Source organism: Ovis canadensis, chromosome 20 (assembly GCF_042477335.2).
Source record: "Ovis canadensis isolate MfBH-ARS-UI-01 breed Bighorn chromosome 20, ARS-UI_OviCan_v2, whole genome shotgun sequence".
Classification (NCBI taxonomy): domain Eukaryota; kingdom Metazoa; phylum Chordata; class Mammalia; order Artiodactyla; family Bovidae; genus Ovis; species Ovis canadensis.
In genome coordinates this window covers 65,550,770-65,563,231 of record NC_091264.1, presented here as the reverse complement: position 1 = coordinate 65,563,231, position 12,462 = coordinate 65,550,770, and positions in this window count along the sequence as shown.

Sequence of the window (12,462 nt, the reverse complement as noted above, 5' to 3'; positions counted from 1 at the left end):
TTTCCTCCTTTGCGTCTTCACCTCATAAGATAGAGCTTGTCCGGCAGCCTTGCCCAGTCAGGCAGCAGAAACACTGTTCTCAGAGGTCCCATTTTCATGACGCTTCTATTTGTGGCACTAATCATAGTTTCAAGACCTAGGACTCCATTCAGTCATAAAGGGTCCTCCAGGCTGCATAGGGTGGAAATAGATGTATCAGGTGTGATAATTGTTGGTCAGTCTTAACGGGCAAAATAGAACTATTTTTAATTATAATTAAACTAGACTAGCTCCAGTGTTGCTAATGGTTTATAATACGTGAACACCTTCATCTTGTGGGGGAATATGAGCCAGTCATTCACATTGGTATATCAGCTACAAACAGATGGGGGCAAAGTGGAAACAGTGAGAGATTTTATGTTCTTCGGCTCCAAAATCATTGCAGATGGTGAAATTAAAAGATACTTGCTCCTTGGAAGGAAAGCTATGACAAACCTAGACAGCATGTTAAAAAGCAGAGCTATCACTTTGCCGACAAAGGTCCATATAATCAAAGCTATGGGATGTATAAAGAATGCTGAGCACCAAAGAATTGATGCTTTTGAATTGTGGTGCTAGAGAAGACTCTTGAGAGTCCCTTGGACTGCAAGGAGATCAAACCAGTCAATCCTAAAGGAAATCAGTCCTGAATATTCATTGGAAGGACTGATGCTGAAATTGAAAAAAGAAGTTCAAGGGTGAAGCTACTGTTCAGGGAAGTGTAGGAACCTGTTCGGGAAACCAGCACTTTCCAAGCCAAATGAAAGAGTTTATCTTGTTTTTCTGAAAAAGGAAGATTTGAAAGCAAATCCAATTCTTCGGCCGCCTGATGAGAAGAGCTGACTCACTGGAAAAGACCCTGGTGCTGGTAAAGATTCACTGACTCCATGGACATGAGTTTGAGCAAACTCCTGGAGACAGTGAAGGACAGGGAAGCTTGGTGTGCTGTAGTTCATTGGGTTGCAGAGAGCTGGACACCGCTTAGCGACTGAACTACAGCAAAGTCAAGTTTTCCTTCATGAAAAAGAATAAAGCCATCTTTTGCAAAAAGAAAGAATGGCAAATCTCACCCCACTTGTCGCAGACAATACTAGACCTACAACTTATGATGGGCTAAAAATGAAGTTATTATACAGATGGTTGTGTTGCTGCCGTTAACTGCTAAGAGCTAAGGAAAATCTTCCCTTTCATGTCGAGAGTCACAGGCCTCCCTTTCATCCGTGGTGTCAGCATTTGTCCAAAAGCAGTTCTGTTTTCCAGAGAGGATGGTCCAGGTGAGGCAAAAGGAAAACAAAAATTTCTACTAAAAAGGAAACACAAATATGAGCTGTGTACTTAGAACAAAGAAGCCAGCACTTTCCAAGATAAATGAAAGAGTTTATCCTATTTTTCTCAGAAAGGAAGATTTGAAAGCGAATCCATTTATGATTTCAAAGTCATAGATGGATTGATAAAATAGTGACCGATTCAGTGTGTATCTTTTAGTAGCATGGAATTTAAAAAGTAGAAACTGCTATGGTATTATTTCACCCAAAGCATAATAAATACAGAGAGGAAGGTCATGGAGTTGATGCCTTAAACAAATACTGTGGCTCAAGAACCGTCTAACATGGTGAGGAAAAGGTTGAAAAGGGCCTTATTCTGTGTGGTATTTGAAACACACCCTCCACCATGATTAACCCAAAGATAAACTGAGGGAGGCCAGCTATGCATTCTTCTTTTGGGTCGAGGAAGTCACTGAGATATAATTTCATGTCCTACTTTGAAAATCTGGGATCACTGTTATCCGGACTTAGGCCGTGTTTTGACAGATTATCCTGGGAAGAAGAGTTGCCACAGTGCACGGCCTGTTGCATTCCTTGGGAAAGCAACACCCTGGTTCTCAGGCCCCCGTGAAGCCCACGCTGAAGAAGGGGCCCCTCTTCAGACTGAGCGTGAGGCTGGGCCCAGGGCCCACCAGACAGGTGGACACGGCGTCAGAGCGTCCGCCTGAGAGAGTCGACGTGCCCTTCTCTGGGCGGGGACTGAGGGGCGTCGCAAGGAAGGCGCAGCTCTAGGCAGAACCAACGCTCTCATTTTTCGACCGTGTCCCAGAGTCCCACATGTTCCCTTCAGTCCCCTCTTCTGAGGACCAGCCTCTCTCGAGGAACAGAGTCCAGGCCTAGAAGCTTCTAAAGGGTCCCCTGCTGCCGCCCTGGGAGACCCGGCCAAGACCAGTCGTGGTGGCACCTCCTACTGCAGGGAGCTCCAGTGAGGTTACTTTGGCTTAATTAACAGTGACTAGACGGGTGATGACCTCCCAGGGGACGCTACTGGTTAAAAACTCCGCTCATCAGTGCAGGAGACGCAAGAGACACAGGTTCCACCCCTGGGTCGAGATGACCCCAGCCCTCCTGTCTGGAGAGTCCCGTGGACAGAGGAGCCTTGTGGGCTACAGTCCATGGGGTCGCAAAGAGTCGGACACGACTAAGCAGCTAAGCGCAGCACCAGACGGGTGGTACTTCAGGGGACTCGGCGGTCATCGTGACGAGGTGGCTCTGGTCTCCACGGTTCACGCCCCCCTGACTGCTAACTGCTGTGGCTGCAGGAGCTTCTCGTGGCTCCCTGGGTGAAGCTGCGCCAGATTTAGCTTCTGCGCCAGGGCGGCTCTGGCAGCTCGGGACTGCGGAGCCTCTCAGGGGTCGTCTGCTCCGCGATGTCGGAAGCCTGGTGGAGCGTCTCCAGGCCTCGCCCCTGTGGCCACCGTGCCAGCGGGCTCTGTCCCTTTCCAGGGCGGGGACCCCTATTTTCCGAGTGTCCCGCATCACCTGCTCAGCTTTGATCCTGGGAAAAACCAGGAAGCAGCTAGAGCTGGGTTTCCGCTCAGATGACCAGGGCTAGGGAGCAGAGTTAACGAGTAACAGGTGCGCAGTCAGGGGACTCACCGGGCGGCCGGCCGTGAGGACCCCAGGTGTACACCTGGCTTCGGCAGAAGAGGCTCCTTCTGTGCGTCCTGAGCTAAATTCTGTGGTCAGCTGTCAGCCTGGCTTCACAAAACATTACTCCTTAAGCTGAGCTTTCCTTAAACAGAGCTTTGAATTACCTGAGTTATTAATATCTCCATCTGGCTCCTGGCAGGAGAAGAAGTCGGGAGAGGAAGGAAAACCCACCTTCTGTCTTCTCCAGAAGCTGAGGAGCTGACAAGTCTGTCAATGTTTGTAAATCCGCAGGCTTCTCATACTTTCTTGCAACGTAGACAAATGGGATTTAAGGTCTCAAATTTGATAGAGATAGCGCAGCCCTCTCTTTCTCAGGGTAGGTACCCCTGTGTCTAGGGAGAAGGGGTGTTGGGTTTAGCAAACAGAATCACAGTAAGTACAGTTAAATCTGAATTTCAGATAAACAACAAACGATTCTTTATATCATGGGCTTCCCACGTGGCTTAGCAGTAAAGAATCTGCCTGCCAATGCAAGAAACATAGGTTAGATCCCTGGGTCGGGAAAACTCCCTGGAGAAGGGAATGGCAACCCACTGCAGTATTCTTGCCTGGAGAAGCCCCAGAACAGAAGACCCTGGCGGGCTACAGTCTGTAGGGCTGCAGAGAGTCGGCCATGACTGAAGCGACTGAACAGGCATGCACCCTTAAGTACACCCTCAACGTTGCATGGGACGTACACCGAAACGCGAGCTGTTTATCTGAAATCCAGGTTTAGCCGTGTGTCCTGTGTTGCATCGGGTAACCCTCCGTGGGGCTTATGAAACGGGCCTGAGTTACTGCTACGCCTGCCTGCAGCTCCGGAGGCTCCTGGGCGCGCCGCGGCAGGCCTGCGCCTCCCACGCTGACTTACTGGTTGTCTCTGTGACACGCAGAGGCCTGGCAGCGAGGAGCCACACAGAAGGCGCTGCCACGCAGACGCAGAAATCTGCCGTGGGAAAGACAAAGGCAAGTTCGGAACCGGGTCTCTGGGGTTCAGGCTTCCGGGGGGGACGGTCCTCCCGAGGTCTGGCGTGCAGTGTTGGGAAGCAGCACTCAGCTGCCACCCCCGGGTCTGAAACTGCGGCTCTCTCACTCTCGCCAGGCTCACGCCCCGGGACTCTCGGGAGGGGAGGGCGCCCTGTGGCCCGGGGCTGGGTGCGGCCAGCTGTGAGTCCGGCCGCCTCCTCTGCTGCCGCCGTGTCGTCTCCACGTCGCAGAACAATGGCCCGGAACGAAGGCCACAATACACGGTAGTCCAAATCGTCAGGTTGCCAGGTCTGGGCAGCCTGTACTCATCTCGAAAATTGTTTTCAGTACCTTCCTCCCTTTTCCAAAATCCACTCACGTGTAACCAAGAGCCCTGCATTCGCACTCTGAAAGAAAATCCCCGACTTCTGGGGAAAGGATGTTGATGCAGTTACTCTCCTCATTACTGGACATCATGTTCACATTACCATGGGAAAGAGCCCTTTCCCTTCAAAAGGCAGGCGGCCCTGAGCTGCCTGGGGAGGCGCATCAAGTCCCACAGCGCCCCCCGCTGTCCTTCAGAGGCAGTGCATGCCGCCCAGGCTGGGCAGCTGCGAGAGGCCGCTCACCAGACCCGTGGGGCAGTTCTTCTGTGTATGCTTGCCACCTCTTCTTAATCTCTTCTGCTTCTGTTGGGTCCTTGCCGTTTCTGCCCTTTATTGTGCCCATCCTTGCATGAAATGTTCCCTTGGTACTTCTAATTTTCTTGAGCTATGGGAAGTCTTTCCTATTCTGCTGTTTTCCTCTATTTCTTGGCATATTCACTTTAAGAAGGCGTCCTTACTTCTTGTTATTCTCTGAAACTCTGTATCCAGTTGGGTATATCTTTTCATTTCTCCTTTGCCTTTCGCTTCTCTTCTTTTCTCCGCTATTTGTAAAACCTCCTCATAAAACCACTTTGCCTTCTTGCATTTCTTTTCCTTTGAGATGGTTTTGGTCACCACCTCCTGGACAATATTACTAACCTCCATCCATAGTTCTTCAGGCACTCTGTATACCAGATCTACTCTCTTGAATCTATCTGTCACCTCCAGTATAAAATCATAAGGAATTTTATTTAGGTCATACCTAAATGGTCTAGATGTTTTCCCTACTTTCTTCCATTTTAAGCCTGAATTTTGCCGTAAGGCGCCAATGATCTGACCCACAGTCAGCTCCAGGTCTTGTTTCTGCTGACCATACAGAGCTCGGATGCCTTTGCTGTTTGAGTCCGAGGTGCTAGGGTACTGAACGTAAAACCCAGGAGGATGACCGAGAAAAGCGTCCACTGACTCCAGATGGGGAACAGGAGCAAAGTGCCAGATCGTCCACAGGGAGTATCCGCACGGCACCTTGGCAGAGCAGGTGGGGCTCAGGAGTCCCTCTACGTTGCGCTGGAACAGAAGCTCGCAGACAAAAGGAACTAAAACCAGGCACAGCCGTCAAAGGGTGAAAGGAGCTGGACCCAGCTGGATGCTGCAGCCACAGGCGGGTCTCAGCTTGCTCAGGAGCTGCGGGCTCCTTGGGGTCAGATCTGAGGCTGCAGCCCCCCGAGTGGTAGGAGCATCCCCTTCTCCCTCCCGTGAAGTCGGCAGGCCTCCCACCCACCCAACGGCACTGTGGCCAGTCTCTCCTCTCCCCGTGGATGTCCGGTGTCAGAGGCGTGCGGCCAGTCAGGACCACCTGGTCTGGGCCCTCCCCTCACTCTACAAGCCTCGGGTGACTGGTCTAAAGTCCCAGTGACATCTCTGTACAGATGCTTTCTTTCCACCCGCTGCAGCGTGGCTCATGACCCAGTAGCATGGGTAACTTCTCAGTTTGGTGGCAAAAGGAAGTTTCAAAGATATGACAGGTGACAGACGGTCACAGAGGGACTTGGGAGGTGGATGCCCAGGTATCTGGCCAAGCCTCCTCAGACATTTGGTTTTATTGCTTTTGGAGTCTGTTTGGTTCATAGAAATGTATGAAGTCACACCCCAAACAGATGAAGGGTTAGTCTTGGTCTGCTGGCGAGCTATTCTTCCATGACCCTGGTATGCGGAGCCGAGGGTAAACCTTTACGCTCAGGGTGGTTCTGGAGCCTGCCTGGAGTCCTTCCCGAGCTCAGGCAGACCAGCTTAAGTTCACAACTGAACTTAAATGCTTTCAAAAATGGAACAATATTTTAGTAAAATCAAACAAAACAGATCAACTCACAGCATCTCAGATATTTCAATTTTCTTTCATAAATCAAAGAACTCTGAGTATGTTCAATTCTTCTGAGTCTTGGGTTTATAACAATGAGAACCTGAAAACAGGCCCCCAAAAGACAAACAACTCAGACTTGAGCTGACTGTCCTCAAAGGGGAGCGTCCTTAAGGCACCTTCATGTCTGGGCCAGGCTGCCCGACTGTTAAAGCAAACTGTGGCAAACGGAGCCGGAGAAGAGAGCCGCGTGTGGAGGGCATTCTCGGAAATCTTGTCTGGAAGCCTTGTCCGGAACTGCTTGCAGACCATCCTCCTTTACCCCGGCTTTTGGGTTTATTTGGTCACTACTGTTTCTGTGAAAGGCAGCTATGGGCCTCTGGTTTTCTGTGACCAATTTCCATAAAGTTCGTTTAGCAGTTCAAACTTTATTAAGACTCTTGACAAAAACAGCTGCCAGAATTGCAAAGGAATGTAATAAAAACGCAGGGCCAGGAACAACCAGAGGAGTCTATAAAAGCAGCGCCCACTGTGCGCAAAGCCCCGGGTGCGCAGGCCGGTCACAGCCTCACCTGGACCGGGGGCCCGAGCGGGCAGATGGCAGGGCCCTCGGGCTCGGCCAGGGCTCCGAGGCGGGGGCTGCCTGCTGCCGCCCGGCCGACGGCCCAGTTAGGGCCCAGGCAGGACGCCAGCAAGAGTGGTGCTGGAGAGGCTCCGAAGTCTTAGTGCCTGAGGAGGCCCGGCACAAATGCACTTCACGTTGGTGTTTCTTTTAAGCAGTAAAAAGTCTCCAACACGCACTCATTCACAGAAGAGAGAACAGTACATGCTCAGCGGGTCGGAGTCTCCATATTCTCCACATTCAAGCGGCACAGATTGGAATCAGCCAGCGACGCTGGGGTGCACCTGAGAACTGTGGGGAAATGTGGGTTTGAATGGAAATGTGCGGTAGGAACCCACGCGGCAACCCACCGTGGCCGCGCGTCTTTGATTTGGGGGATCCTGGATGCTCATCCCATATGCTGGTAAAATGACATCCAGATATTTCAGGGAACATGCCAGTTTATGCTGCTTTCCACAGAAAAATGTAGGATTCAGAAAATTAGAAAATGCAGTTTATTTTTGTGGGTTTTGACTGAAATCACAGAAGAGTTGATCCGAACAGGCTGGTGTGATAAAGGAGGAGAGAGAAGCTGAAACCGCCCTCCCAGGCTCCTTCCCCGACCCAGGCCCCCGACACACACCCGAGGAGGAGGGGTCCTCTCAGCCCCCCAGTGGGGGCTTGCCCGAGCCCGGGCCACTCATTGACTCTCATTCATTCACTTGCTCCTTCAACAACCCCAGGGGAGCTTGTGTGCATAGCCAGGGCCCCCGCGTGGGGACGCGGAGCGACCGCCTGTCCTCCACTGTGGGCCCTTCAAAGGGAGGCCGAGGACAAGGGGGTCCTCACACAGGTGTGAGCAGGGGAAGGCCGACTGCCCAGGGGCTTGGAGGTCAGAGATGAGGCAGCAATGGAGAGCAGACGGGAGCCGGAGCCGGAGGACGGCCCGGGGCGTCCTGAGAGCCGGCGCGCAGGAGGCTGCGCTGGAGGGCTGGGCTTGGCCCTGCCTGACCCAGGAATCTGGCCAGGGGCTTCTGGCTCATCCCCACTCGGCCTGGCTGTCTGATGAGGAGGGGGCCTCACCCTTCTCCAGAACCGCTGTTTCCTGGAAGTGTCGGCCACCCCTCGTTGCTGAGTCCTGTTTAAGGACTAGGTGTCCCGGTTCTCCAGGGGGCCGCAAGCCGAGCTTGTGCTGGCCCGCACAGAGGCCGCGTGCAGCTCGCGAGCCCGTCCCCTCACGCCCTGGGTGCTGGGAAGGCGCTGGGCGCACAGCCCCCGGGCTCCAGTGGGAGGGCCAGGCCGGCCAGGCCGCGCAGCCAGTGGGCAGCTGTCCTGGGTGGAGACCACCGCGCTGGGCGAGGGGCGCTGTCCCCGCCGCGGCCACATCTTGGGGGGACATCAGCCTGGTTGGAGAGCTTTGAGTCCTTTGAGGGGCGTGTGTGTGTGTATGTGTGCATGTATGTGTCTGTCTGGGGGTGTCTGTGTGTGTGTGTCTGTGTGTGTGTGTCCATGTGTGTGTTTGTGTCTGGGGCTGGGTCCTGTGTGCCTCTGTTTGTATATGTGTGTCTGTCTGGGGGGGTTCTGTGTATCTGTGTGTCTGTGTGTGTGTGGGTCTGTGTTTGTGTGTGTGTGTCTGTCTGGGGGGTTCTGTGTGCCTTTATGTCTCTGTGTCTGTGTGTCTGTTTGTGTCTCTGTGTGTGTCTATGTTTGTATGTGTGTGTGTGTCTGGGGGGGTTCTGTGTGCCTTTATGTCTGTGTGTGTATGTGTCTCTGTGTCTGTGTATCTGTGTGTGTCTGTGTGTGTGTCTGTGTCTGTGTGTGTGTCTGTGTATATGTGTCTGTGTTTATGTGTGTATGCGTGTGTTTGTATCTGTGTGTCTGTGTTTATATGTGTCTGTGTGTCTGTGTCTGTGTGTATTTGTGTGTGTGTGTCTGTGTTTGTGTGTCTGTGTCTGTGTTGTCTGTGTTTGTGTGTCTGTGTCTGTGTATGTGTCTCTGTGTTTGTGTGTGTGTGTGTGTCTCTGTGTGTGTGTCTGTGTTTGTATGTGTGTGTGCGTCTGTGTGTGTCTGTGTGTCTGTGTGTCTGCATGTCTGTGTGTGTCTGTGTGTGTGTGTCTGTGTGTTTGCGTGTCTGTGTCTGTATGTCTGTGTGTGTCTGTGTGTGTGTCTGCATGTCTGTGTGTGTGTGTCTGTGTATGTGTGTGTCTGTGTCTGTGTGTGTGTGTCTGTGTATGTGTGTGTCTGTGTCTGTGTATGTCTGTGTGTGTGTGTCTGCATGTCTGTGTGTGTGTGTCTGTGTATGTGTGTGTGTGTCTGTGTGTTTGCGTGTCTGTGTCTATGTGTCTGCATGTCTGTCTGTGTGTCTGTGTGTCTGTGTGTGTGTGTCTGCATGTCTGTGTCTGTATGTCTGTGTGTCTGTGTGTGTCTGTGTGTGTCTGTGTGTGTGTCTGCATGTCTGTGTGTGTGTGTCTGTGTATGTGTGTGTCTGTGTCTGTGTGTGTGTGTCTGTGTCTGTGTGTGTCTGTGTCTGTGTCTGTGTGTGTGTGTCTGCATGTCTGTGTCTGTATGTCTGTGTGTCTGTGTGTGTTTGTGTGTGTCTGTGTGTGTGTCTGCATGTCTGTGTGTGTGTCTGTGTATGTGTGTGTCTGTGTCTGTGTGTGTCTGTGTATGTGTGTGTGTGTCTGTGTATGTCTGTGTGTGTGTGTCTGCATGTCTGTGTCTGTATGTCTGTGTGTCTGTGTGTGTCTGTGTGTGTCTGTGTGTGTGTCTGCATGTCTGTGTGTGTGTCTGTATGTGTGTGTCTGTGTCTGTGTGTGTGTGTCTGTGTATGTGTGTGTCTGTGTCTGTGTATGTCTGTGTGTGTGTGTCTGCATGTCTGTGTGTGTGTGTCTGTGTATGTGTGTGTGTGTCTGCATGTCTGTGTGTGTGTCTGTATGTGTGTGATCTATACCCAGGCAGGTTTTGTTCCGCTGAGCTTTGGGGCCTTCGCAGATGCTGAGTGTTTTAGCAGCTGCAGGCCTGTGGCCGCCGCAGGCCCTTTGCCCCGTGCTCCCCGCAGCAGGCTCACGGCGCGTGTGTACGGGCGGCGGCTCTTGCGCTGCTCCAGCCTCTTTCTGGGTCGCTCTGTCCATGATGGTGTCTGTGATCAGCGGTCACTGACGCGACTACAGCCGCTTGCTGAAGGTTCACATGGTGGATAGCGTTTTTTAGCGATGAAGTATTTCCTAACTAAGGTAAGTACATTGTGTTTAAACACAATAAGCTGTGGTATAAACATAACTAATATGAACCAAAAGCAAAAAGTTTGTGTAACTTACTTTATTGCAGTTGTCTGGAACCAAACCCACGATATTGCTGCGGTGTGCCTGTAGTTTTTGCGGTTTCATTGAGACAGAATTCACACGGCAAACAATTCACCCATTCACAGTGTGCAGTGGCTTTGGGTCTATTACATTATCAACTTTAAAAAACTGTGGTAAAGCCAACACAACATAATTTTTTGTCATTTCAAGAATTCGAATGTATGATTTAATAGCATTAATTATGTTCGGGATGAGATGGTTAGTTACCATCACTGACTGACTGCTTGTAATCTGCATTGCGGGCAGATCCTTCACTGTCTGTGCCTCCAGGGAAGCCCGTCATTGACTTAATGGACATGAATCTGAGCAAACTTCTGGAGATGGTGAAGGACAGGGAAGCCTAGTGTGCCGCCGTCCACGGGTTGCGAAGCGTTGGAGCTGCCTGAGCGACCGAACAATAACAATCACAGGCGCAGCATTGTATGCACATCGCCTCTCTGCTGCCAGAGCTTGCTCTTCGCCCCAAACAGAAGCTGTGCCTAAAACCAGGAACTGGCTGCAGTTTCTAAGCAGTTGCTTCACACTCCGCTCCTCCAGCCTCGGTAACCTCTAACCTTTCTGCATCCACGCGTTTGGCTGTTGCAGATATTCCAGGTACACTGACCACGCAGTGTTTGTCCTTTCGTGACTGGCTGATTTCACTGAGCACAATGCCTTGAAGGCTCATCCGTGTTACAGCCTGCGTGAGAATTCCCTCCCGTTTTGGGCTCCGTGGTGTGGATGGACACACTGTTTACCCTTCACCTGCCGAGGGACAGTCGTGCGGGCTCTGCCTGCAGTGAACGTGTGTGTCTAAGCGTCTGTCCTAGTCCCTGCTTTCAGTTCTTCTGGGTGGAACTGCTGAGTCATACGGTGCTCATGGTTGTGGGGAAAACACCGAACTGATTTCCATAACAGCTTTCTAAATGGCACCCCACGCCAGTACTCTTGCCTGGAGAATCCCATGGAGAGAGGAGCCTGGTGGGCTGCAGTCCATGGGGTCGCAAAGAGTCGAACACGACTGAGCGACTTCTCTTTCACTTTCACTCCCGCCAGCAATGTAAGAGTTCCAGTTGCTTCACGGGCTTGATACTTTTTTTCCTACTAAACAGCATTGTGATAGCCGTCCTAGTGGGTGTCGAAGGCTTTCACACCATGGTTTTGATTTGCATTACACTTGTGCCCAGCGATGTCAAGCATCTTTGCATGTGCTTCCGGGCCATTTGTAAAGATTCTTTGGAGAAATGTCTGTTCGAGTCTTTTGCCCATTTTTAAGTTGAAGTGTTTGTCTTTTGGTTAAGTTGTTATGCTACCTATACAGCTGAGCAACAGGCTCAGCTTCAGCAGTTACCAAAGCATGGCCAAGCGTATTTCAACTTTATCCCACCCACTCTCCTTATACACTCCGGATATTAAACCTTTGTCAGGTGTATGGATAAACCCTTATCAGATATATAAGGGTTTATTATATATAGAAACCCTTTCACTTACATATATATTATTATATATTTATATTGGGGAAGGCAATGGCACCCCACTCCAGTACTCTGGCCTGGAAAATCCCATGGATGGAGGAGCCTGGTAGGCTGCAGTCCATGGGGTCGCTAAGAGTGAGACATGACTGAGCGACTTCACTTTCACTTTTCACTTTTCACTTTCATGCACTGGAGAAGGAAATGGCAACCCACTCCAGTGTCCTTGCCTGGAGAATCCCAGGGACGGGGAGCCTGGTGGGCTGCCGTCTCTGGGGTCACACAGAGTCGGACATGACTGAAGTGGCAGCAGCAATATTTAGTATATATTTAGTATATATATAAATATATAAACATTTCCAAACGTGTTCTCCCATTCTCTAGGTTGTCTTCACTTTCCGGATAGAACCCTCTGACGACTTACGGCTTTCTCAAAGCTGGTGAAAGGGGTTTTGTTCCTCTTCATCCCAGCCCCGGGTTTCACGCTGTCCCTCTGCCCCAGGATGGCAGGTGGTCTGGGAAGTGTGGAGCTGGAGGGACACACTGCGACCTTCTCAAACCGGGGTTCCATTTCCTGAGGGCATCACCCGGCAGAAGAGAACATTCCTCGTGGTGGATTAATCATTTCCCACGTTTGAGGCTGCTCTTCAAAGCAAATATCCCGGCTACCTCCTCACTGCTGAGCAAAGTCCTGGCGCTGCTCAGCCGTGTCTGCATCCAGCACTCGCGTGTCCTGCTGTGGCAACCGCCCCGGCCATCGGGGCTCTCAAAACCGTCTCTCCGTCCTCGGGATGGGTTGTGGGCCGCGACTCTCAAAACCGTCTCTCCGTCCTCGGGATGGGCTGTGGGGGAGATGCGCGTGAGTGTTTCCAATTAAGCCAGGG